The sequence below is a fragment of the Bubalus bubalis genome, chromosome 1 (genome assembly GCF_019923935.1).
Source record: "Bubalus bubalis isolate 160015118507 breed Murrah chromosome 1, NDDB_SH_1, whole genome shotgun sequence".
Lineage (NCBI taxonomy): Eukaryota > Metazoa > Chordata > Mammalia > Artiodactyla > Bovidae > Bubalus > Bubalus bubalis.
The window spans coordinates 64,305,799-64,333,245 of record NC_059157.1 but is presented as its reverse complement, the minus strand read 5'-3'; the positions used below and the strand labels follow the sequence as shown (position 1 = coordinate 64,333,245).

The window sequence follows — 27,447 nt, the reverse complement described above, 5'->3', positions numbered from 1 at the left end:
ACACTGGGATGCTGAAATAGAGTGTATTGTTGGGATATTTGGGCAACCAAGCCGAAGGGAGATGGCACTAGGTACCAGGGTATCTTTCCCCCTTTTACCTGGGTGAAAGTAAGAGGAAAGTGCCGAGGAGAGTCCAGGTGATCTGTTTTATCCATCCCGCAAAAGGGGCAACCTCGGTGAGGCCCACCTCATGTGACCTTCTGTGGTTACTTGGCACAGTTCAGCACGTGTGTCCAGAGCAGTGATTGTGGCAGAAAATTGAAGTTGACTCCCAGTCCCTCAGTTTAAAATTTTAGAACTTTCACACTGCAGGACGAGAGTTCTTAATGCATATTAATGGCTTGATTGTTCAGGTGGAAAAGGACTGAGGATGAATGCACCGAGGCCAGTAGTCTGAGAGCTGACTTTTGTGCTGTGTGTAAATTTGGTCACACACTTGAAGCATCAGAGGGAGAATCATAGGATGGCAGAAGAGAGTTAAATAATTCATCAGTTTCTCAACCAACCTTTGGCATAATTCAGAAGAAGCTCATAGAAGGCTCTGAATAAATCCTGTTTGAATAAATAAACTGGGAATTACTGATTATGTGACTTGCTTCTGTTGTTGTGAACTGGGAGAAATATTTAAATTGTAGAAACAGCAATGATTCCTGCACAATATCCACAAATTTCAAATTCACCTGCAAATAAAGGAATAAATTTATCTATAATGAAAGATTTCTTACTTGCAGTTATTTTATTTAGTGTATTTTATATAAGGAATCCAGGACTACAGTTAGGTAACATCTTTCTGAATGCTTTTGAGTAGATGATTTTTTCCATGTTAATTGTCCATAAAGGGCAAATAATAGACACAATAACTTGCATTTTTAATTTGGAAGTTTAATGTTACAGTGATTATTTATCAATAGTTCTTTGAGATTTTTAGAAGAAATTTTGTATTGCAATAATTATTATTTTAATTTGTGACTTGATTAATATAGTCAGTTAGTATCAGTTTCAATAAACATAATGCATTGGGAATACTGATGAGTCCAATTAGTAGACGTAATGACTCGACTCTCCTCAAGAGGGCAGCAAAACTGCATAGCTCAGTTCTGAAAGATAGCATGAAAATCTTAAAAAGCAAGTTCGCAAAAAAAGAAAAAAGAGCAAGTTCACAGACGTTCCCTGACCTGATCATTCATATTAGGCCAGCTAATTAAGCATAACAGACTCTGGTATTTGTATTGGCATTTTGTGGACATTTAGCCTTTCCTTTGTGGAATGAAAAAAAAATCGTTTTCATTTTAGGTTAGACAAGGGAACTATACTTGCTTGGGGTCTCAAAATGCATTGTTTACTTTAAATGACCAAATGTTTAAATAAGTTACTGTTTATAACAAAGAAGTTATAGGTGTTCCCCCGCCCCCCGCCAGCCCCCAGTAGAATTACTTCATTTGTGAAGGACAAGGTAATGATTGTGTTTGCCTGGGGCTATTTTGGAAATTGACTTTCTTTTTATGATCTGTCCCAGGTAGAAAAATTTCTGTGTCCCAGAGAGAAGGAAATATGAAGATTGGTGTCAAGAAAGAGAAGTGGGAGAGAGTTGAATGCATCCCTGCCCAGTTCTATAGAAGGAGATTTGGTCATTTTCTAGACCAGTTACAGGTGAGGGTTGGCATTACCAGGTACCACATCTTGTAGTATTTTCTCTGTTTTTCCAGGCACCATTTTTTTTTTTCCAGGCACCATTCTTGCACCAGAAGGTGATCAAGTGATTCTGGTAAAGGTGTTACCTAACAGTGGTTCAAAATGTTTCTTCCCTGTGGTGTATTTGCATTGAATAGAGGATTTGTGAAGATTAGAAAATTTCCAAGGCATAAAGAAATGGATTTTAGAATGGTTGCATTCTGGTCCTCGGCAAGTTTATCCTTTGTATATATAGCAGGCTTCTACTAAATAGTTACTAAATGAATGAATAAACACCTAAAGGGATAAATGAAATATGTAGCTGCTCTTCCAGCTGCCCAAAGTACAGAATAGAAATTCTCTTTTTTTGTGAGTCTCTTTTGATGGGGTAAAACTTTGCTAATTATTTGTAGAAATAGTTTAGGTAGATGATTTAAGCAAAAGTATTTGAAGATTCTTCATTACATTATATTAAATAGATTGAAAAGGAGTCACAATGGTTTAATAGCATGGTGGCCACCAGGAATGTACTTAAAGTTTGAATTTAGGATTCTCATCTTTCAACTCTTTAAAGATTTTGCAATAACTGTTGTTTAGTTGCTAAGTTGTAGAGACTGCATGGACTGCAGTCCCCCAGGCTCCTCTTGTCCATGGAATTTCCCAGGCAAGAATACTGGAGTGGGTTGCCATTTCCTTCTCCAGGGGAATCTTCCCGACCCAGGGATCAAACCCACATCTCCTGCATTTCTTTACCACTGAAGTATGATTCTTTACCACTGAGCCACCAGAGAAGCCGAATTAGTATTCATATTTATCAAACATGTATTCTTTGCAAATACTTGTGCTAGTCCTGTATTGTAATTTGCTGCACATTTTGAAAAGAAGAATAAACTGCAACATATAAAACATATAACAATGTATTTATGATCACCCTGGAGTCCCAAGACTAATACACATGACAACATTGTTAACCACAAAAGCTATAGATTACTAATGTGGATGAGTGAGTGCACACTCCAGGATTAAAAGGGTTCTGAAGAAGAGAGGTCAACACAGTTCAAGACCCTGGGGAAGGCTACACACCAAAAGGGGTCTTGAGCAGAGTTCCTAGAGTGCAGGTGAGATTCAGATACAGAGAGAAAGGGAGGGTGTACTAGGAAGAACAGCTTGTGTAGACATGAAGTGATGAGCATGGCACATTCAGCAAATAGACTAGAGAAGAATTGCAAATTGGATAATAGAGCTAAAGCTGGAGGAGTGATTTGGGGCCTTTAGTACTGCTACTGAAATCTCCATCTCTGTACACCAGCACTGAATCAAAATCATGGAGACAGCTTTGGGTAAGAAAGAAAAGAGTAGCTTTATTTCTTTGCCAGGCAAAGAAATCCGCATCAGGCTAGTGCCATCAAGACTGTGTTCTTCCTGAAAGGGTTCAGTAAGTAAAACTTACAGTGTTAGCTTAAAATATGGTTCTCTTTTTTTTTGTTTGTTTTGATTTCTTTATTTTGGCTGCATCCCTGCAGTGGGAGTGTGGAATCTTAACCACTGGGCCACCAGGAAAGTCCTCAAAATAAGATTCTTGATGAGGATGGGGCAGTTGTTGGGTCTGTATTCTTCTGTTCTTATGGAACATTTCAAAACCATCAAGGCTGGTGTCAGGAGTCCTGGTGATGGGCTCTGGTGGTCTCTAGGATTGCTATACTGGGACTTCCTCTTCTGGAATGAAGAATGCTTACAAAGAAGAGGAGTGTTAGGGAGTGTTTCAAAGAGGAAAAAGGCCAGGTGCCTGATAGAGCTTTGACTAACAAGTGAATTACTTTAAGCAGTCAGAGTGCCAAGGAATCATTAACAACAACAAACAGAGAAAGAGAACTTGCAAGTGAAGCATAACGTGATGGAGACCTAGCTGGTCAGTTTTAGCTTTACCAGCATAAAGGTTTTTGCAATTCAAGTTATAAAAAAAGATGAACTGTTTAACACTGTTGAGTAGGAGGATGAAGAAAGGATAGTCATGTTTCCAGAAACGTACTCCTCTCCATTTCCATGGCTGTGGAAGCCACCAAAAGCCTATGGAATAACAGTGAGAGGAGGAATATTTGACGGTGGGAAGGGTAAAGGACAGAGGGACCTGTTTATTTTTCTTAACTGTAAATGTTACAGTTACAGCTCTGAGTTATATTTTCAAACCTATATTATGATATATTTTAAGAAAGGAGGCTTAGAATAAATCTGTCTCAATTTCCATACTAAGATTGCATTAACAATAGATTCCAATCTGGATCCCATATATGTATCATAGTCACTAGGAATCCACGTAAAAGATGAAAGCCAATGATGGTACAGTTTTTCACTAAGGAACTGTTTCTGACATCAAACACTGGTAAACTAATGGTTTGCTGGAAGGAAAGTGAAGTCGCTCAGTCGTGTCTGACTCTTTGCAACCCCATGGACTGTAGCCTATCAGGCTCCTCTGTCCATGGGATTTTCCAGGCAAGAGTGCTAGAATGGATTGCCATTTCCTTCTCCAGGGGATCTTCCCAACCCAGGAATTGAACCCGGGTCTCCCGCAGTGTGAGCAGACATTTAAACATATGCTTTAATAGACAGCTAATAGATTTAGTCAGGAATATCTTATTTCTTCCAAATGGAAATCCACTACAGAAGCCACATTGTTTTTTTTTTTTTTTGAATGGGTGTATGAGCACCGAAGAATTGATGCTTTTGAACTGTGTTGTTGGAGAAGACTCTTGAGAGTCCCTGGGACTGCAAGGAGATCCAACCAGTCCATTCTGAAGGAGATCAGCCCTGGGATTTCTTTGGAAGGAATGATGCTAAAGCTGAAACTCCAGTACTTTGGCCACCTCATGCGAAGAGTTGACTCATTGGAAAAGACTCTGATGCTGGGAGGGATTGGGGGCAGGAGGAGAAGGGGACGACAGAGGATGAGATGGCTGGATGGCATCACTGACTTGATGGACGTGAGTCTAGGTGAACTCCGGGGGTTGGTGATGGACAAGGGAGGCCTGGCGTGCTGTGATTCATGGGGTCGCAAAGAGTCGGACATGACTGAGCGACTGAACTGAACTGAACTGATTAATATATTGCAGAAACATGCACAGGGTATTTTTGTGTATCAAACTAATGTCTTTGCTAGGTTGCGATTGTGTACTTTCATGATACAAATGCTATTACTAAGAATTCATCATTTGTAAACTAGATTTCACTTGAACTTATAAATTTACCATTTTAATCATGTATTTGAAAAAGTTATTTTCTTATAGAAAAGTACAAATAAGTAAAATAAAATAGAATACATGAAGGAAATGTACCACAAAGTTATGGAGTTAGAGATATATAAGCACCAAACAGAATTTGGTAAATGACCGTGGGGAACTATTTTGTTAATTTCCAGTTCATTCATTCTTCTCTCCTTCTCTCGCCTTCTCTCTCCCTATCCCTTTGCCTCCACTTCTAGGCCTGTTCTCTGACTCTTTCAGATTGTCAGTAGAGGTGGTTTTCAAACATATTTTAAACTTTTATTCTCAACCATAATCCTTGTATTCTTTCTCACTTTATATTCACGTTATTGCAAGAATTTGATTTTTTCCCCTTAGACTATATCAAAGTGTCATTTTTTTGCTTTTCTTTCTTTTTTATGTGTTTTCAAGAAATATATACATATATCTACTCTTTTTAGGACTTCCCTGGTGGCTTGGTCAGTAAAAAATCGGCCTGCAATGTGGGGAACCTTGGTTTGATCCTTGGGTTGGGAATATCTCCTGGAAGAGGACTTGGCAACCCACTCCAGTATTTTTTCCTGGAGAATCCCCATGGACAGAGGAGCCTGGTAGGTATAGTCCATGGGGTTGCAGAGTCGGACAAGACTGAGTGATTAAGCACAGCACTCTTTAAGATTCTTTTCCCACATAGGTCGTTACAGGGTATTGAATACAGTTCCCTATGCTATACAATAGGTCCTTATTAGTTGTCTGTTTTGTATATCAGATCAGATCAGATCAGTTGCTCAGTCATGTCCGACTCTTTGCGACCCCATGAATTGCAGCATGCCAGGCCTCCCTGTCCATCACCAACTCCTGGAGTTCACTCAGACTCACGTCCATCGAGTCAGTGATGCCATCCAGCCATCTCATCCTCTGTCGTCCCCTTTTCCTCCTGCCCCCAGTCCCTCCCAGCATCAGAGTCTTTTCCAATGAGTCAACTCTTCGCATGAGGTGGCCAAAGTACTGGAGTTTCAGCTTTAGCATCATTCCTTCCAAAGAAATCCCAGGGCTGATCTCCTTCAGAATGGACTGGTTGGATCTCCTTGCAGTCCAAGGGACTCTCAAGAGTCTTCTCCAACACCACAGTTCAAAAGCATCAATTCTTTGGCGCTCAGCCTTCTTCACAGTTCAACTCTCACATCCATACATGACCACAGGAAAAACCATAGCCTTGACTAGACTAAACTTTTTTGCCAAAGTAATGTCTCTGCTTTTGAATATGCTATCTAGGTTGGTTATAAGTTTACTTCCAAGGAGTAAGCGTCTTTTAATTTCATGGCTGCAGTCACCATCTGTAGTGATTTTGGAGCCCAGAAAAATAAAGTCTGATACTGTTTCCACCGTTTCCCCATCTATTTCCCATGAAGTGGTGGGACCGGATGCCGTGATCTTCGTTTTCTGAATGTTGAGCTTTAAGCCAACTTTTTCACTCTCCACTTTCACTTTCATCAAGAGGCTTTTTAGTTCCTCTTCACTTTCTGCCATAAGGGTGGTGTCATCTGCATATGTGAGGTTATTGATATTTCTCCCCGCAATCTTGATTCCAGCTTGTGTTTCTTCCAGTCCAGCGTTTCTCATGATGTACTCTGCATAGAAGTTAAATAAACAGGGTGACAATATACAGCCTTGACGAACTCCTTTTCCTATTTGGAACCAGTCTGTTGTTCCATGTCCAGTTCTAACTGTTGCTTCCTGACTTGCATACAAATTTCTCAAGAGGCAGATCAGGTGTTCTGGTATTCTCATCTCTTTCAGAATTTTCCGCAGTTTACTGTGATCCACACAGTAGTACGTATTTGTCAATCTCAAGTCCCCAAATTATGCCCCTCTTTTCCCCCCTTAATAATTATAAGCTTGCTTGCTACATTTGTGACTCTATTTCTGTTTTGTAAATAAGTCCATTGGATCATTTTTTAGATTCCATATGTAAGTGATATCATGATATTTATTTTTCTCTTGTCATCTACTTAACTTAGTTATGCTAATCTCTAGGTCCATTCATGTTGCTGAAAATAGCATTATTTTGTGTTTTTTTTAATGGCCGAGTAATATTCCACTGTATATAAGTACTACATCTTCTTTATCCATTCATCTGTTGATGGACATTTAGGTTGCTTCTGTGTCTTGTCGATTGTAAATAGTGCTGCTATGAACATTGGGGTTCATATATCTTTTCGAATTTAGTTTTCTCTGAATATATGCATATCAGAGAAGGCGATGGCGCCCCACTCCAGTACTCTTGCCTGGAAAATCCTATGGATGGAGGAGCCTGGTGGGCTGCAGTCCATGGGGTCTCGAAGAGTTGGACACGACTGAGCGACTTCACTTTCACTTTTCAGTCACATGCATTGGAGAAGGAAATGGCAACCCACTCCAGTGTTCTTGCCTGAAGAATCCCAGGGACGGTGGAGCCTGGTGGGTCGCACAGAGTCAGACAAGACTGAAGTGACTTAGCAGTAGCAGCAGCAACAGCAGTAGGATTGCTAGATTATATGGTAGTTTTATTTTTAGTTTTTTAAGGAACTTCCATACTGTTCTCCATAGTGGTTGTACTAATTTACATTCCCACCTGGTGGTTCAGCTGGTAAAGAATCTGCCTACACTGCAGGAGACCTGTGTTTGATCCCTGGGTTGGGAAGATCCCCTGGAGAAGGGAAAGGCTGTCCACTCCAGTATTCTGGTATGGAGAATTCCATGGACTGTATAGTCCATGGGGTCTCAAAGAGTTGGACACGACTGAGCAACTTTCACTTTCACCAACAGTTTAGGAGAATTCCGTTTTCTCTACACCCTCTCCAGCACTTAATTGTTTGTAGACATGATGATGGCCATTCTGACTGGTGTGAGGTATAGTTTTTCTTTGCATTTCACAAATAATTAGTAATGTTGAGCATCTTTTTGTGTACTTTTTGACCATCTGTATGTATTCTTTGGGAAAATGTGTTTAGATATGCTTCCCTGGCATGACCAATTTTTTGATTACATTGTTTGTTTGTTTGTTTGACCTAGAGCTGCATGAGTTTTTTGTATATTTTAGAGATGAATCCCTTGTCAGTTGCTTTGTTTGGAAATATTTTCTCCCATTCTGTAGGTTGTCTTTTCATTTTGTTTATGGTTTCCTTTGTTGTGCAGAAGCTTTAAAGTTTAATTAGGTCCTATTTGTTTAGTTTTGTTTTTACTTTCATTACTCTAAGAAGTGGATCAAAACTGTGATATGTGTCCAAGAGTGTGTTCTGCCTATGTTTTCCTCTAAGAGTTTTATAATGTCTGGCATTACATTTACGTCTTTGATCCATTTTGAGTTTATTTTTGTATATGGTGTTAGAAAATGTTCTAATTTCATTTTTTACTCGTAGCTGTTCAATTTTCCCAGCACCACTAGTTGAAGAATTTGACTCTTTTTTTCCCTTAGAGTGTCTCAAAGTGTGTTACCTTTTGCTTTTATAACTTCAAACAAGAATGTATTTTTTGACCACTTTTTCAAAATGGCCATCAACAAAAATCTACAAACAATAAATGCTGGAGAGGGTGTGGAGAAAAGGGAACCCTTTTGAGCTATTGGTAGAAATTTAAATTAGTATAGCCACTATGGAGAACAGTGTATGATTCCTTAACAAACTAGGAATAAAACTACTATGACCCCAAAATCCCACTACTGGGCAATCCCACTACCCTGAGAAAACCATAACTGAAAAAGACACATTTACCCCAATGTTCATTGCAGCATATTTGTGATAGTTAGGACATAGAAGCAACCTAGATGCCCATTGACAGATGAATGGATAAAGAAGTTGTGGTACGTATACACAATGGAATATTTCTCAGCCATAAAAAGGAACATTCTTGCATTAGTTCTAATGAGGTGGATGAACCTAGAGCCTATTATACAGAGTGAAGCAAGTCAGAAAGAGAAAAACAAATATCATATGTTAGCACATATATATGGAATCTAGAAAGATGGTTATGATGAACGTATTTTCAGAGCAACAGTGGAGACACAGACATAGAGAACAGATTTGTCAACATAGTAGGGAAGGAGAGAGTGGAATGAGTTGAGAGAGTAGCACTGAAACATATATATTATCATATGTAAAATGGATAGCTAGTAGGAATTTGCTGTATGACACAGAGAGCTCAAACCTGGTGCTCTGTGACAATGTAGAGAGGTGGGATGGGGTGGGAGGGAGGTTCAAGAAGGAGGGAACATATATGTACCTATGGCTGATTCACATTGATGTATGGCAGAAATCAGCACAACATTGTAAAGCAATTATCCTTTAATTAAAAATAAATTAAAAGAGAAGATATTATTTGACCACTTCTAATTTTTATTGTTATATATTTTCTTGATAAATATCACTGTATTACCTCTATCTTCTATAATATTGAATTGCAAAATTTATGTGATCTTTTCTTTTTGTTTTCTCTTATCATCCCAGATATCCTGTTTTTCCACTTTCATTAGCATAAAAAAGTTTATACACACATATATTTTTTTATTTTGTTTTCTAAAACAAATAACTTCTATATTTAAAATAGCTTTGTAATTTAAGTATTGTTTTAAGATTTGGAATCTGAGAGATGAGAAGTTATGCCAACCAACAAATATTATTAACATCATGAATGAATCTTGGGCACTATTCAGTGCTGTGAGGGACAAAAGAAATATATTAATTATTTGGAATATTTTAGTAGTATTTCCTGATACCAGATTTGCAAATACCACCAGAAAATATGAGTTTTCTTGTATACTTTATTCGTAATAGTCATGAGAGCAGAAAATATTAATAATAAATCTCTTGATAAATGATTTATTCTGCCAAACCAAAACCATTAAGGTCATCTTGCTGCTGCTGCTGCTGCTGCTAAGTCGCTTCAGTCGTGTCCGACTCTGTGTGACCCCAGAGACGGCAGCACACCAGGCTCCCCCGTCCCTGGGATTCTCCAGGCAAGAACACTGGAGTGGATTGGTTTCTTTTAAATCTTTGCACCTTACAACCCATCAGTCACCAAGTCCTGTCAACTCTTCCCTGACACTGACTTTTAGATGTGTCCCTTGTTCTCATTGCCCAACAGTAGCAGCAACGACACCTAATCTTTATTGAGGGCTTAATATGTGCCAGTCAATTTTATAATCACTTTTTATGTATTTACTTATTTTTTCATTGAAACAATCATATGGTATAATCATATTAATATACTGCTCCAATAGGAGATAATGTAGCAAAAAAACATGAAGTAACTTGCTAATGGTTACCATGTTTGTAAGTGATGGAGCCACAGATTTGCAACTGGGTAGTCTGTCTTCAGAACCAACACTCATAACTACATTTACCTTTTATTACTCTGTGTTTCCTCTACATTCCTCACCAAGCTCACTCTAATTAGGAGCATGACTATCTCATGGTGTGCCTTAAATTACGAATTATTTTATATCAGATATTTTCCCAATTATTTGGAAATAGGCAAATATCAAGCATTTAAGTGACAATTATTAAGACTTAGTCTTGATCACAAAATACATACAATATAGTTGGGGAAATTAGATGCAATTTAATGTGCAAACTAGCCACCTATACAAGCACTATATACTGATTTGTTAAAAGTCTAAGGAGTGCAGTATGGACAATATTAGGGGGGAATTATTGGAGGGGATCTGTAGTGTCTCAGTGTACACAAGGAAATATCTTCTGAGAATGCTGAAGAGTATGTAGGTTCTTCAGTGGGACTGCTGGTTGGGTGAGGTGGCAGATGGTGAGCAGAGCATGAAGACAGAGGAAATGTGTTGCATGGAAGCCATAACAAGTGGTGAGAGCCACTTCCAAGCAGAAACTTTAAGAGCTGCCTTCTGGTTTGCCATCATCTCTTTTCTTTTTACTGTGAGATTGGTAAATTTTTAGAAGAGGGTGGCTTCATCACCTAGAATCTTGGGGTGAAGAAGCACGAAGCAGAGTCACCAGCAACCTACACCTTAAACTTGGAATAAACTCTTCCTGTTCACCATTAAGCTTTGGGATCATCTATTGATGCAGCATTTCCTAGCTAATATAACTAGCTAGTAGGCAATATCGTTATCCCAAACATAAATGGTTAGGGATTTGGGCAATGAGAACAAGGGACACTACCTAAAGAAACTAAAGACCTATATATCAGATCAGATCAGATCAGATCAGTCGCTCAGTCGTGTCTGACTCTTTGCGACCCCATGAATCACAGCACGCCAGGCCTTCGTGACATTGTACAGGAGACAGGGATCAAGACCATTCCATAGAAAAGAAATGTAAAAAAGCAAAATGGCTGTCTGGGGAGGCTTTACAAATAGCTGTGAAAAGAAGAGAAGCAAAAAGCAAAGGAGAAAAGGAAAGATATAAACATCTGAATGCAGAGTTCCAAAGAATAGCAAGAAGAGATAAGAAGACCTATATATAGAAAACTATAAAACACTGGTGAAAGAAATCAAAGAGGACACTAATAGATGGAGAAATATACCATATTCATGGATTGGAAGAATCAATATAGTGAAAATGAGTATACTACCCAAAGCAATTTATAGATTCAATGCAATCCCTATCAAGCTACCAACGGTATTCTTCACAGAGCTAGAACAATAACTTCACAATTTTTATGGAAATACAAAAGACCTCGAATAGCCAAAGCAATCTTGAGAAAGAAGAATGGAACTGGAGGAATCAACCTGCCTGACTTCAGGCTCTACTACAAAGCCACAGTCATCAAGACAGTATGGTACTGGCACAAAGACAGAAATATAGATCAATGGAACAAAATAGAAAGCCCAGAGATAAATCCATGCACCTATGGACACCTTATCTTTGACAAAGGAGGCAAGAATATACAATGGAGAAAAGATAATCTTTTTAACAAGTGGTTCTGGGAAAACTGGTCAACCACTTGTGAAAGAATGAAACTAGAGCACTTTCTAATACCATACACAAAAATAAACTCAAAATGGATTAAAGATCTCAACGTAAGACCATAAACTATAAAACTCCTAGAGGAGAACATAGGCAAAACACTCTCCGACATACATCACAGCAGGATCCTCTATGACCCACCTCCCAGAATATTGGAAATAAAAGCAAAAATAAACAAATGGGACCTAATTAAATTTAAAAGCTTCTGCACAACAAAGGAAACTATAAACAAGGTGAAAAGACAGCCTTCAGAATGGGAGAAAATAATAGCAAATGAAGCAACTGACAAACAACTAATTTCAAAAAAATACAAGCAACTCCTACAGCTCAATTCCAGAAAAATAAATGACCCAATCAAAAAGTGGGCCAAAGAACTAAACAGAAATTTCTCCAAAGAAGACATACAGATGGCTAACAAACACATGAAAAGATGCTCAACATTACTCATTATCAGAGAAATGCAAATCAAAACCACTATGAGGTACCATTTCACACCAGTCAGAATGGCTGCAATCCAAAAGTCTACAAGCTATAAATGCTGGAGAGGGTGTGGAGAAAAGGGAACCCTCTTCCACTGTTGGTGGAATGCAAACTAGTACAGCCACTATGGAGAACAGTGTGGAGATTCCTTAAAAAACTGGAAATAGAACTGCCTTATGACCCAGCAATCTCACTGCTGGGCATACACACTGAGGAAACCAGAAGGGAAAGAGACACGTGTACCCCAATGTTCATCGCAGCACTGTTTATAATAGCCAGGACATGGAAGCAACCTAGATGTCCATCAGCAGATGAATGGATAAGAAAGCTGTGGTACATATACACAATGGAGTATCACTCAGCCATTAAAAAGAATACATTTGAATCAGTTCTAATGAGGTAGATGAAACTGGAGCCTATTATACAGAGTGAAGTAAGCCAGAAAGAGAAACACCAATACAGTATACTAATGCATATATATGGAATTTAGAAAGATGGTAACAATAACCCTGTATGGGAGACAGCAAAAGAGACACTGATGTATAGAACAGTCTTTTGGACTCTGTGGGAGAGGGAGAGGGTGGGATGATTTGGGAGAATGGCATTGAAACATGTATAATATCATATATGAAACGAGTCGCCAGTCCAGGTTCGATGCACGATACTGGATGCTTGGGGCTGGTGCACTGGGACGACACAGGGGAATGGTATGGGGAGGGAGGAGGGAGGAGGGTTCAGGATGGGGAACACATGTATACCTGTGGTGGATTCATGTTGATATATGGCAAAACTAATACAATATTGTAAAGTTAAAAAATAAAATAAAATTAAAAAAAAAGTCAGTGTCGGGGAAGAGTTGACAGGACTTGGTGACTGATGGGTTGTAAGGTGCAAAGATTTTAAAGAAACTAGCAAGATGACCTTAATGGTTTGGTTTGGCAGAATAAATCATTTATCAAAAATGATGAAGTATGGAAGGTGTGTTTGAAAGATTTAAAGGGTTTAAAAGGTGTGTTTGAAAGATTTAAAGGGATGCTTGGGGCTGGTGCACTGGGACGACCCAGAGGGATGGTATGGGGAGGGAGGAGGGAGGAAGGTTCAGGATGAGGAACACATGTATACCTGTGGCAGATTCATTTTGATATATGGCAAAACCAATACAATATTGTAAAGTTAAATAAAATTAAATTAAAAAAAATAAAGGGTTTAAAGAGAAACCCTTTAAATCCTTTTCAAGAAGTTAAAAAGATACTGTAAGGTGGGTAAAGAAAAAAAGCTACTGGGCTGAGCTCACTGAAAAATTTGGTAGTTCAGAGAAATTTCATAGTGCTGAGAAGGTGAACTTTCAAAAGAAAGTCTTTGTTTTACTATGTTTTGTTTTAAAGTTAGGCCATATATTTGCATGTACACCAGGGCTTCCCTGGTGGCTCAGATGGTAAAGAATCTGGCTGCAATGCAGGAGACCTGAGTTCGATCCCTAGATTGGGAAGATCCCCTGGAGAAGGGAAAGGCTACCCACTCCAGTATTCTGGCCTGGAGAATTCCATGGACAGAAGCTTTATCTATCTCTTTTATACTTTAATAAAACTTCATTACACAAAAGATCTGAGCAATCAAGCCTTGTCACTGGGCCAAGATTGAATTCCTCTCCTCCAGAGGCCAAGAATGGTGTTGTTCATGGCTCATAGCAACAATCTTTCAGAAGGAGGGAGAGAGTAGAGAGAAGAGGGTTTGAACTAGCCACTGAGAGGAACAGACCTGATCATGACTGCAAGAATTCACAGTGTGCTGAGTCTGAATAGATCTCTGTCTTCTCTCAGGAGTGTTTAGTGTCCTGGGCACAGGCAACAAAAGCTCACAATAAGCGTGATCCAGATTTGTGATTTTTACAGATTAAATTATTTGCCCAAGGTCATACTTAGAGTTCTGTCTTATCCCTTCTTGTTTTCTCAGAAAAATACAATGTCTCCTCAGGAATACATTTTATATTCCTGTGGTTCTGATAATTTTCACATTGGCTGGACATTCATCTCTTTAGCTAGTGGAACTTAGATTTCTTTTTTTTTAAAATATCCTTTGTTCTTTAAAAATGTGATTTTGGTTTTTAGATAACTTTTTCACTTTGGCAAGCTTTTCAGATAACTTTCATTGGTGGAAAAAATTTCTGTGTCTTTTTAAATAAAAGCTTGTCACCTTATTTAATTCATATGTCAGATAATTAACAATCATAGTTAAGTGCTGGATATATGCTAAATGCTATGCTAAAGCCCGAGGATACCAAGATAGGGCTTCTCTGGTGGCTCAGATGGTAAAGAATCTACCTGCAATACAGGAGACTCAGTTTGATCTCTGGGTTTGGAAGCTCCCCTGGAGAAGGGAATGCTACCCACTCCAGTATTCTTGTCTGGAAAATTCCATGGACTGAGGAGCCTGGTGGGCTACAGTACATGGGGTTGCAAAGAGTTGGACACCACTGAGCGACTAACACATGCCGCACACATACCATATCAGGATAAATGAAAGAAGGCACACGTCCTTGATGTGCGTAGAAAGGTCAAAACTCTGGCTGGGAAGTATAAACAGAAATAACTTACAACACCAGAAAAAGTGTTACTTGCAGCTTCTTAAGCTCCCAGAATTTGTATAACTTGTTTTCTAGTGACCTTTGCTCTAACTTGCTATTGAGGAACCTATCTCTGAAAAAATTCCTCCTATCTCCCTACTTCCTCCACTCCCACCCTCAGTCCACACACACCTATTACTGGACTTCTTTTCATCAAATTTGGTTACTCGTTACATGGAATGACGGAGAAGGCAATGGCACCCCACTCCAGTACTCTTGCCTGGAAAATCCCATGGGCAGAGGAGCCTGGTGGGCTGCAGTCCATGGGGTCGCTAAGAGTCGGACACGACTGAGCAGCTTCACTTTCACTTTTCACTTTCATGCATTGGAGAAGGACCTGGCAACCCACTCCAGTGTTCTTGCCTGGAGAATCCCAGGGACAGGGGAGCCTGGTGGGCTTCCGTCTATGGGGTCGCACAGAGTTGGACACGACTGAAGTGACTTAGCAGCAGCAGCAGCACATGGAATGAACCCCACCAACCCTGCCACAACCTGCTTCAGTCCCCTTGATCAAAATGGTGCTTATTATTGACACCATCTTATCCTACTAGTTACCATATTCTCTCCAGGCGGTTTTGCCGTGTCTGTGCAGAAGTGCTGTTACTTCTAAGGGCTGTTCCAGTGTCTACTGGTATACTGGAACCCTAGAGTATTAAAGATGATTGCTGTTCTCTTTTGACAAGAAGGCAGTGTTTTCCTATCATATCACACTGATTCAGAGATGAACCAATGCAGTATGCATGATCGCCGTCAATTGATATGGAAATAGTGACTTCAGGTATGCAGTGCTTGTGGATCCTGCTTTTAAATAAAATCAGTGGAAATCCACATTTTATGCTTTGTGAGGTCTAGGCGCTTCAAGAATTTCACAAGGGCATGTGGACTTGTGGGCATTCATGATTCCAGTTACTGCTTCTGCTAGATTTTTGCGACTGTGGGATCACTTTTTGCTTCCACGGAGGCATTGTTTAAATGAGGCACATTATTCCTTTTTGATATCTACAAAGAAACTATCCTCACACCATCAGGAAAATTTATTGGTGGGAAACAGGGAGAAATGCTTGCAATATAGAAAGGCAAACAAATTAACATGGAAAATTACAAGCTTTTATTAACAAAAGTCTGACAATGGACATTTTTCACCATCCAAATTAATTTTTCTTTCACTGCCTTTTCTTTCTTCTTTTCCTTCTCTGCATTTTACCTCTCACCTCTCCTACGCAGTTCAGAGGGAAATGCATTTCTCATATTTTCTCATGAATAAAGTCTACTGTTCATTTTGATTGCCATGGTTTTTCCTTCAGAAACTTTCCCTTTTCCATGTGAGCTTTATTAAACAGTGTTTTCCCACATTTTTTTTTTTCTCCTGAGCTAGAATTCTGGGGCTAGCTCTTATAACCATAAAATGTTCAGCCCAGTTACAAGGCTCCCAATTTCATGAACCCAATGACATGAAGAGGCTTCCCAGGTGGTGCTAGTGGTAAAGAACCCATCTGCCAATGCAGGAGACTCAAGAGATGTGTGTTCAATCCCTGGGTCGAGAAGATTCCCTGGAGTAGGAAATGGCGACTCACTCCAGTATTCTTGCCTGGAGAATCCCATCAACAGAGAAGCTTGGAGGGCTATGGTCCATGGAGTCGCAAAGAGTTGGACACAACCAAAGCAACTTTAGCAATGACATGAAAAACTCTGGAGTATAAAAATTGGTGCAACCACTTTGGGAAAGAGTTTGGCAGGACCAGTCTTGTGAGTGAATGACGTGTGTTGTCACAGAGGGCCCTGCACTTGTTTTAATGTTCTGTTGTTTCTGTCTTGAGATCCTTAATCATTTTTGGACAAGGTACTCTGAGTTTTCACATATCACTGAGCCCAGAAAGTTATGTAGGTGATCTTGAAGCTTGACATTATTTATGAAAGCTGAGCATACCCAGGAATGACCCAAGGATTTCACTCCTGGGTAAAAATGCAACTGCATCTCATCTCTGTTTTCATCAAAAGATGTTACAGAAACATATCTCAGCTTTTTATTTGTAGTAGCCAAAAACCTAGAAACAACCTCATTTCCATCAACAATGAATGGACATGTAAATTCAGTTATATTCATGCAAACAAGTATGATACAGCAAAGAAAATGAATGACCTACTCTGACAAGTTACAGTGGATTAATCATGCATCGTACTAGGGAAAATAATTTTGAGGTCTATTTACATAAAGTGTGTCAACAGGCCCACTTATAATGCTACTAGAGAGTATAGTGTTTGATTTGGGGGAACAGAGGGTCATAGTTGTTGGGAGGGAACATTATGGAGGCTCCTGTGTTTCTGCTAATGTTTCATTTTTTGACCTGAGTGCAGGTTACATCGGAGAAGGCAATGGCACCCCACTCCAGTACTTTAGCCTAGAAAATCCCATGGACGGAGGAGCCTGCTAGGTTGCAGTCCATGGGGTCGCTAGAGTCGGACACGACTGAGCAACTTCACTTTTACTTTTCACTTTCCTGCATTGGAGAAGGAAATGGCAACCCACTCCAGTGTTCTTGCCTGGAGAATCCCAGGGACGGGGGAGCTTGGTGGGCTGCCGTCTATGGGGTTGCACAGAGTTGGATACGACTGAAACGACTTAGCAGCAGCAGCAGGTTACATATGTGCCCTTTATGAAGCTGTTAGAATTGTTTTGTACACTTTCTTGGGGGATATGTCTTGTATGGAGAAGGCAATGGCACCCCATTCCAGTACTCTTGCCTGGCAAATCCCATGGACGGAGGAGCCTGGTAGGCTGCAGTTCATGGGGTCGATAGGAGTTGGACACAAATGAGCGACTTCACTTTCACTTTTCACTTTCATGCATTGGAGAAGGAAATGGCAACCCACTCCAGTGTTCTGGCCTGGAGAATCCCAGGGACTGGAGAGCCTGGTGGGCTGCCATCTCTGGGGTCACACAGAGTCGGACATGACTGAAGCGACTTAGCAGCAGCAGCAGCATGTCTTGTATACACAGAAATGTAAAAAATAGTATGCAGCATGTTGTTGTTACCAAGGAAAACTGAATTACCTGTTGTGAGTAGAGTAGAACTCTTAAATAATCTCTGATTAAGCAATTTATTGTATTAATAGAAACTCTCTGTTCTTGCTGTAAAGCACACCGTCAGATTACAAGACTTGCTAAATGTTTGTATCTCGTAAGCTTCTCTCTTGTGTGTCCTTTTAATAAACCAACAAGCTTCCATTTGGATAAGATAAGGGCATCTATTGTATTAGAAATGTATTCATGCTACTTATATTAAAAAAAAAACTTAATAAGGATTTAAGAGATTTTTCATGGGATTCCAAGTCTAGAATAAAGATAGGTCTTTGTAGGGTCTAGAATAGGGAAGTATAAAGCCAACATAAATTGCTTGCCATCACTGACCTCAGAATCACTGACCTCTGAATCTTTATGTATCTGCTTCATTCATCTCAGTTGTTAGTCTTACTTTTCTTATATTCAGTCAACTTGGTAAAATATGGCCATGCCATAACTTTCAAGACCTTATGTCCCTTTTGTTTTAAAAACAAGGCAAACTCATGTATTCTCAGACCTAACTGCAGATTTTAAAAGGAAAGACTCCGGTGGGTCAACTTGCCTCGGTTTCCTTCTCAGGGCCTGGAACAGTGTCACATAGCAATAACACCTTTACAGCAAACTATTCTATAGAATCCAAAAAGCTAGTTTATAATTTTTAACACACGTGCACACATAAATCAAGGAGCAGGACACGAAGTCCTCTAAATCCTCAGGATGGTTCAGCTATCCTGTCTTTTGAATGAATGAATAGACTTTGGTTCACAATGTGAAGGAAATATTAGTCAAGTGCCTTAGTAAAACATACAAAACAGAAATATAATGTTCCTATGAAACCCTTACTTACAAGCAGCATGGTATTTCAAATGAATGTATCAAAAGTTAATATTTTGAAAAATCGTGTTAGAACATCTGACCATCCATCTTAGGGGAAAGGTGAGTTTTCCTACCATACACTAGTCATTAAAGAATGCAGGTAGGTAGAGTGTGTGTGTGTGCTCAGTTGCTCAGTCATGTGCAATTCTTTGCAACCTCATGGACTGCATCCTGCCAGGCTCCTCTGTCCATGGAATTTTCCAGACAAGAATACTGGAGTAGGTTGCCATTTCCTGACCCAGGGATCGAACCCACATCTCTAGCATTCCTGCATTGGCAGGTGGATTCTTTACCACTGTGCCACCAGGGAAGCCCAGGTAGATAGAGTATCTAATAGTAATTCTAAGAGCAAACAAAACCACAGGGATCATAAAAGTAGAATTGTTTAGAAACATGGGGAAAGGAAATTGTTTTAATTTTTTATTATTATTTTTTGTTGAAGCATAGTTGGTATGCGATATTGATTTCAGGTGTACAACATAGTGGTTCGATATTTATATTCATTATGGAATGATCTCCATTATAAATCAAGTAACCATCTATCACCAAAATTATTATAATATTGTTGAATATATTTCTTATGCTTTATATTCATCCCCATGACATTTATTTATGACTGGAAGTTTGTGCCTCTAATGTCCTTTGTTTATTTCATCCATTCCCCCACCCCTTCCCCTTGGGCTATCACTAGTTTCTTCTCTGTATCTATGAGTTAGTTTCTATTTTGTTTTGTTTGTTCATTTACTTTGTATTATAGATTCCACATGTAAGTGGAATCATATTAATATATTCAGTTCAGTTCAGTTGCTCAGTCATGTCCAACTTTTTGTGACCGCCAGGGACTGCAGCACACCAGGCCTCCAGGTCCATCACCAACTCTTGGAGCTTGTATAAACTCATGTACATCGAGTTGGTGATGTCATCCAGTCATCTCATCCACTGTCATCCCTTTCTCCTCCTGCCTTCAATCTTTCCCAGCATCAGGGTCTTTTCAAGTGAGTCAGTTCTTTGCATCAGGTGGCCAAAGTATTGGAGCTTCAGCTTCAGCATCAGTCCTTCTAGTGAATATTCAGGACTGATTTCCTTTAGGATGGACTGGTTGGATCTCCTTGCAGTCCAAGGGACTCTCAAGAGTCTTCTCCAATACCACAGTTCAAAAGTATCAATTCTTTGGTGCTCAGCCTTCTTTATGGTCCAACTCTCACATCCATGTGAGACATGACTACTGGAAAAACCATAGTTTGACTAGATGGACCTTTGTTGGCAAAGTAATGTCTCTGCTTTTTAATATGCTGTCTAGGTTGGTCGTAGCTTTTCTTCCAAGGAGCAAGTGTCTTTTAATTTCGTGGCTACAGTCACCATCTGCAGTGATTTTGGAGCCCAAGAAAAGAAAGTGTGTCGTTGTTTCCATTATTTCCCTATCTATTTGCCATGAAGTGATGGGACCGGATGCCATGATCTTCATTTTTGAATGCTGAGTTTTTAAGCCAGCTTTTTCACTCTCCTCTTTCACATTCATCAAGAGGCTCCTTAGTTCTTCTTTGCTTTCTGCCATAAGTGTGGTGTCATTTGCATATCTGAGGTTATTGATACTTCTGGAGATCTTGATTCCAACTCGTTCTTTATCCAGCCTGGCATTTCATCTGATGTACTCTGCATATAAGTTAAATAAGCAGAGTGACAATATACAGCCTTGACATATTTCTTTCTGAATTTGGAACCAGTCTGTTGTTCCATGTCCAGTTCTAACTGTTGCTTCTTGACCTGCATACAGGTTTCTCAGAAGGTAGGTAAGGTGGTCTAGTATTCCCATCTCTTGAAGAATTTTCCAGTTTGTTGTGATCCATACAGTCAAAGGCTTTGGCATAGTCAATAAAGCAGAAGTAGATGTTTTTCTGGAACTCTCTTGCTTTTTTCGTGATCCAGTGGATGTTAGCAATTTGATCTCTGGTTCCTCTGCATTTTCTAAATCCAGCTTGAACATCTGGAAGTTCTCAATTCACATACTATTGAAGCCTCATTTGGAGAGTTTTGAGCCATATTGGGTTGGCCAAAATGTTGCTTCAGTTTTTAAGACACATTTTTCATTTTCATCAAGAATTTTATTGAGCAACGAATGTGTTCACTGTTTTATTTCACTACCTTCTGCCATTTTTCAGACAATTTCATAATTTCATCTTGCCAAAACTTTTTTTATCTTTTTGAGCAAAGAACTGTTCCAAGTGTCTTGTACAGTCTTCCAGGGAATGGAAAATTTTTCCATTAAGATATTTTTGTACAGAGTGAAATAAATGGAAATGCAGAGGTACAGTGTCTGGTGAATATGGTGGATGATTTAAAATTTCCTAGCCAAGCTGTAACAGATATTGCCTGGTCATAGAAAAAAAAAATCAGTTTTGCCCTGTCCTGATGGAAGATTACACATTTTCTGTTGACTAATTCTGGATGCTTTTCATCGAGTGTTGCTTTCAGTTGGTCTAATTGGGAGTAGTATTTGTTGGAATTAATCATTTGGTTTTCTGGAAGGAGCACAAAATAGAGGACTCCCTTTCAATCCCACCATATACACAATGTCAGCTTCTTTGGTTGAAGACTGGCCTTTGGTGTGGTTGATGGTGGTTCATTTCACTTGCTGCATGATCTCTTAAGTTCCACATTATTGTACAATATCCACTTTTCATTGCTTGTCACAATGTGCTTTAAAAACAGAACGTTTTCATCATGTCTAAGTAGAGAATTGCATGTGGAAATATGGTCAAGAAAGTTTTTTTCAGCTTAACTCGTGTGGTACCCAAACATCAAAGCGATTAACATAACCAAGCTTGTGCAAATCATTAATGATTTTTCAGTGCTTAATTTGGATACTTTGAGTATGTCAGCTATTTCCTGTGTGGTGTCATATGATTGCTCTCAGTTAATGTCTTGATTTGATCACTATCAATTTCAGCTGGTCTTCTTGACCATGAAACATTGCCCGGTGAAAAGTCTCCAGCATGAAACTACTGACACGTTTGATCAGTCTCAGCACCTTCTCCATACATTGCACAGATCTTTTTATTTTTTTCTGTTTGGTTGTATTTTTACCTTTCTTGAAATAATAAAGCATAATATGCCAAAATGTTGTTTCTTTCATTTATCTTCAATACTAAAATGGCTACAAAAAAATTCGAAAATTTTGATTTTTTAAAAATGCATGCTGATTTTATGTCATAATCTTACAAAACTGTTTTGAATAAAGTTAAAGACAGCAAAGTGCTCTACTAGAGCCCTCTTATAGAAAAAAAAAATTAATGGATGTTTTGGCCAACCCATAGTATTTGCCTTTCTTTGTCTGAGTTATTTCACTAAGCACAGTATCCTCCAGGTACATCATGTTGTTGCAAATAGAAAAATGTCATTCTTTTTTATTGCTGAGTAACTAGCCAATCTGATCACATGGACCACAGCCTTCTCTAACTCAGTGAAACTAAGTCATGCTGTGTGGGGCCACCCAAGACAGATGGGTCATGGTGGAGAGGTCTGACAAAGTGTGGTTCACTAGAGAAGGGAATGGCAAACCACTTCAGTATTCTTGCCTTGAGAACCCCATGAACAGTATGAAAAGGCAAAATGATAGGATACTGAAAGAGGAACTCCCCAGGTTGGTAGGTGCCCAATATGCTACTGGAGATCAGTGGAGAAATAACTCCAGAAAGAATGAAGGGATGGAGCCAAAGCAAAAACAATACCCAGTTGTGGATGTGACTGGTGATAGAAGCAAGGTCTGATGCTGTCAAGAGCAATATTGCATAGGAACCTGGAATCTTAGGTCCATGAATCAAGGCAAACTCTTGAGAGTCCCTTGGACTGCAAGGAGATCCAACCAGTCTGTTCTAAAGATCAGTCCTGGCTGTTCATTGGAAGGACTGATGCTGAGGTTGAAACTCTAATACTTTGGCCACCTCATATGAAGAGCTGACTCATTGGAAAACACCCTGATGCTGGGAGAGATTGGGGGCAGGACGAGAAGAGGATGACAGAGGATGAGATGGCTGGATGGCATCACTGACTCGATGGACATGAGTCTGAGTGAACTCCGGGAGTTGGTGGTGGCAGGGAGGCCTGGCGTGCTATGATTCATGGGGTCGCAAAGAGTCAGACATGACTGAGCGACTGAACTGAACTGAACTGAGAATTCCATTTTGTGTATGTGTGTGTGTGTTTGTATCACGTCTTCTTTATCCATTTGAATTTTTAAAAAAATTTAAGTATAGTTGATGCACATATTAAATAAGGTACAGGTGTACAATGCAGTGATTTACAATTTTTAAAAGTTATTCTCCATTTACATGTGCCCAATGCTCAGTCCCTCAATCGTGCCTGCTCTCTGCAACCCTGTGGACTATATACCCCTTCAGGTTCCTCTGTCTATAGAATTCTCCTGGCAAGAATACTGGAGTGGGTTGCCATTTCCTCCTCCAGGGCATCTTCCCAGACTCAGGGATTGAACTCGTGTCTTTTATGTCTCCTGTATTGGCAGGCAGATTCTTTACCACTGAGCCATCTGGGAAGCCCCATTCTCCATTTATAGTTATTATAAAATATTGACTACATTCCCTGTCCTGTACAATAGATATCCTTATAGCATATAGCCTATCCATTTTTGCAGATGGCAATATTTCATTCTTTTTATGGCTGAATAGTATTACAAAATATACACGCACATGCACCATACCACACCACATCTTCTTTGCTCATTCATTGATGGACACTTATATTGCTTCTGTATCTTGGCAATTGTAAATAATGCTGCTGCTATGAACATTGGGGTACCTGTATCTTTTTAATTAGTGTTCTCATTTTCTTTAGCTATATATGCAGTGGTAGAATTGCTGGATCATGTGGTAGTTCTATTTTTAGTTTTTTGAGGAACCTCCATATTGTCTTCCATGGTGGATGCATCAGCTTTTACTTCCTTTCCTCTACATTCTTGCCAACATTTATTTGCTTGATGAGAGCCATTTTGGCAGGTTTGAGGTGATATATTTGTTTTTGTTTGAATTTCTCTGATTATTAGAAATGTTGAGCATCTTTTCATGTGCCTGTTGGCCATCTGTATGTTTTATTTGGAAAAATGTCTATTCAGATCTTCTGCCCATTTATTTTGTTGGATTTTTTTTTTGATATTGAGTTGTATGTACTACTTATATATTTTGGAAATTAACCTCTTGTCAGTAACTTTGTAGTTTAGTTTGAAGTCAAGGAGCATGATATCCCAGCTTTGTTCTTTTTTCTCAAGACTGCTTTGGCAGTTTGGGGTCTTTTGTAGTTCTATATGGATATTAGGATTATTTGTTCTAATTGTGAGAAAAATGTCATGGGTATTTGGGTAGGGATCACATTAAATCTATAAGTTGCTTTGGGGAGTATGGCCATTTTTACAGTATTAATTCTTTCAATCCAAGATCATAGGGCATCTTTCCATTTCTTTATATCATCTTCAATTTTCTTCATCAGTGTTTTATAGTTTTCAGAGTATAGGTCTTTCACTTCCTTACTTAAATTTATTCCTAGGTATTTTGTTCTTCTTGATGCAATTTTAAATAGGATTTTTTTTTTTTACTTTCTATTTATTATTAGTGTACAGAAAAACACTATATATAAATCTCTCTATATATATTCTCTATATAAATCTTGTCTGTTGCAACTTTGTGAATGTATTAGTTTTAATTTTTTTTTTTTTTTTGGTGAGGAATTTAAGGAAAGATTCCCTTGGAGAAGGGAATGGCACCACACTTCAATATTCTTGCCTGGAGAATTCCATGGACAGAGGAGCCTAGTGGGCTATGGTCCATGGGGTCGTAAAGAGTCAAACATAACTGAGTGACTTATACTTTTTTTTTTTTCACTTAAGGTTTTCTGTTTAAAGTATCATGTCATCTGCAAATAGTGATTCAGAGTGAGTGAGTTTTTTAATGCACCCTTCAGGAGTAGAGCCTAGGTTTCCTACAGCTCTTTGGGTATCCTGAATGTAAGCCCTGCTTGTTTTCAAAGACAGACATTTTGAGGGCTTGTCTTCCCAGTGGGTGGGAACCCTGATACGAGGATCAGATTCTCTACTTCTGGAGGAGGAACTCCCTGGTTGTGTTTTTTCCTCCCATTTGTGTGTTACTGTGCTGAGGTTGTGGATCCTAACTAAACCATATCTCCATTCTTCCTACCCATTTCACTGTGACTCTTTCTTTATATTTCTAGCTGTAGAAAATCTTTTCTGCTAGCTTTCAGCTTGTTGTCAGAGACAGTTGCTCTTTGTTGTGTTGTGTGTGTGTAGGTTGGTCAGTTGTGTCTGACTCTTTGCCACCCCATGGACTGTAGCCCACCAGGTTCCTCTGTCCATGGAATTCTCGAGGCAAGGATACTAGAGTGGGTTGCCATTCCCTTCTCTAGGGGATCTTCCCAAACCAGGGATTGAAGCTGGGTCTCCTGCATTGCAGGTAGATTCTTTACTACCTGAGCCACGAGGGAACCCACAGTTGCTCTTTAAGTAGCTGTAATTTTTGTATGCCCATGGAAGGAGTTGAGCTCAGGGTCTCCTAACCTATTATCTTGACCCAGACCCCCAAAATTGTTTTTAAACATGATCACGGAAAACATAAGTTAGAAGCTTGACACATTTGATTACATCAGAATAAAAAACTTAATTTTGACTAAAGGCACCAAATAAGTTTAAGCAAATGTGATGGTCAATTTTACATGTCCACTTGGGTTAGCTACAGTTTAGATTATTTATTCTAACATTAATCTAGGTATTGCTGTGAAGGAATTTTGCAGATGCTATTAAAATCCGTAATTAGTTGACTTTAGGTAAAGGAGATTATTTTAGATTATGTAGATGGGCCTGATTTAATCCATTGGAAGTCCTTAAGAGTAGAATTAAGGTTTCCTTGAAGGAGAGGAAATGGTGCCCCATGGACTGCAGCTTCTGTTCATTTGAAGTGGCCTGCCCTGTGGTTTTGAACTTACCTAGGCCACCTCTACAATTGCATAAGCCAATTCCTTGCATTAACCCTGTTAATAGATATTTCCTACTGGTTGTATTTTTCTTGATGAATACTGATACAACTGACAGGCTAGGAAAAATTATTTGTGGCATCTAAAAAGGAGTATTTCAGAAGAAAAAGTTAAAACAACATTCTAAAAAGGAGTAAGAACTAGCCTAGTAGAAAAAGGATTCATTTTAGTTATCTGCTGCTGTGTAATAAGGAAGTCTGAAACCTGATTACTTAAAGCAGTGTATTATTAATTCTTGTTATCTGTAGGTTGGAAATCTGGGAAGTTCTTATCATCACCTGGGATCATTTAAGCTGTAGTTACCTGAAGGCTCCATTGTGGCTGGAGGGTCCAGGTTGTCTTCACTCAGATGTGTAGCAGTTGTTCCTGGATGTCGGCTGAGACTCCTCAGTTTTCCAGATGATTTCTCATTTTCTGGCTAGTTGGTCTGCACTTCTTCATAACACTGAGGTGGAAGGATTAGAATAGGGTGTGAGCAGAAGCTGCAAAAATAGGGGTTATCCCTGTTCAGTGATAGGAAAGTGTTACTCAGAGGGGAATTTTTATCTTATCTGAAATATTTAAATGTTATAATGTTAAGTCATGATTTACTTGTGTAATTAAAATGATATATAAATATATTATAGACAATGTTGTATCCCTGACCGAAATTTGTGAATTGAAACCTAATCTCCATTGGTATTGTGAAAGTGGGGCCTTTGGGATGTGATCAAGTCATAAGGAGGGAGCCCTTATAAATGGGATTAGTGTCTTTCTAAAATAGACCCCAGAGAGTTCCCTCATCGCTTCTTCCATGTGAGGACAAGGCAAGATAACAGCTATCTGTGAACCATGAAGTGAGCTCTCACAAGACACTGAATCTGTTGACACCTTGATTCTGGACTTCCCACATTTCAGAAAAGTGAGAACTAAATTTCTGCTCTGTATAAGCTACTCAGTCTATTATATCAGTTATAGCACCTGTACTGACTCTTTATCAACTCAACTAAAATTACCTAAAGGTTACAGCTGACCTATATTTTTTGTTACCTAGCATTATCCTGGTCGGAGAAGGCAATGGCAACCCACTCCAGTACTCTTGCCTGGAAAATCCCATGGGCGGAGGAGCCTAGTAGGCTGCAGTCCATGGGGTCGCTAAGAGTTGGATACGATGGAGCGACTTCACTTTCACTTTTCACTTTCATGCACTGGAGAAGGAAATGGCAACCCACTCCAGTGTTCTTGCCCGGAGAATCCCGGGGACAGGGGAGCCTGGTGGGCTGCTGTCTATGGGGTCGCACAGAGTCAGACACGACTGAAGTGACTTAGCAGCAGCAGCATTATGCCAGTAATAGACATCCCTAGTCTCTGTCCAAGTTTCCAACTAGAAGAATAATTGCATGAAATGGTTGGTATGATAGATGAGGAAATATTCAAGGGTGGTTTGGTGTTAGGATCCCAGTTCTGCTAAAACTGGGATCATTAGGCTTAAAC

At 39.3% G+C, this 27,447-nt stretch overlaps 1 long non-coding RNA gene across 2 annotated transcripts in view; it reads left to right on the top strand.

Moving 5' to 3' along the window:
* Window positions 1-27,447, top strand: part of LOC102403347 — a 177,857-nt gene that overhangs the window by 47,585 nt on the left and 102,825 nt on the right. Inside the window, exons 3-4 of one of the 2 annotated variants that reach the window (XR_006640861.1) lie at window positions 1,517-1,650; window positions 21,872-22,036. This is a non-coding gene — a long non-coding RNA (uncharacterized LOC102403347). Of the gene's footprint in view, window positions 1-1,516; window positions 1,651-21,871; window positions 22,037-27,447 lie in introns of those variants that run through there. The other variant, XR_006549902.2, reaches the window with a different exon arrangement.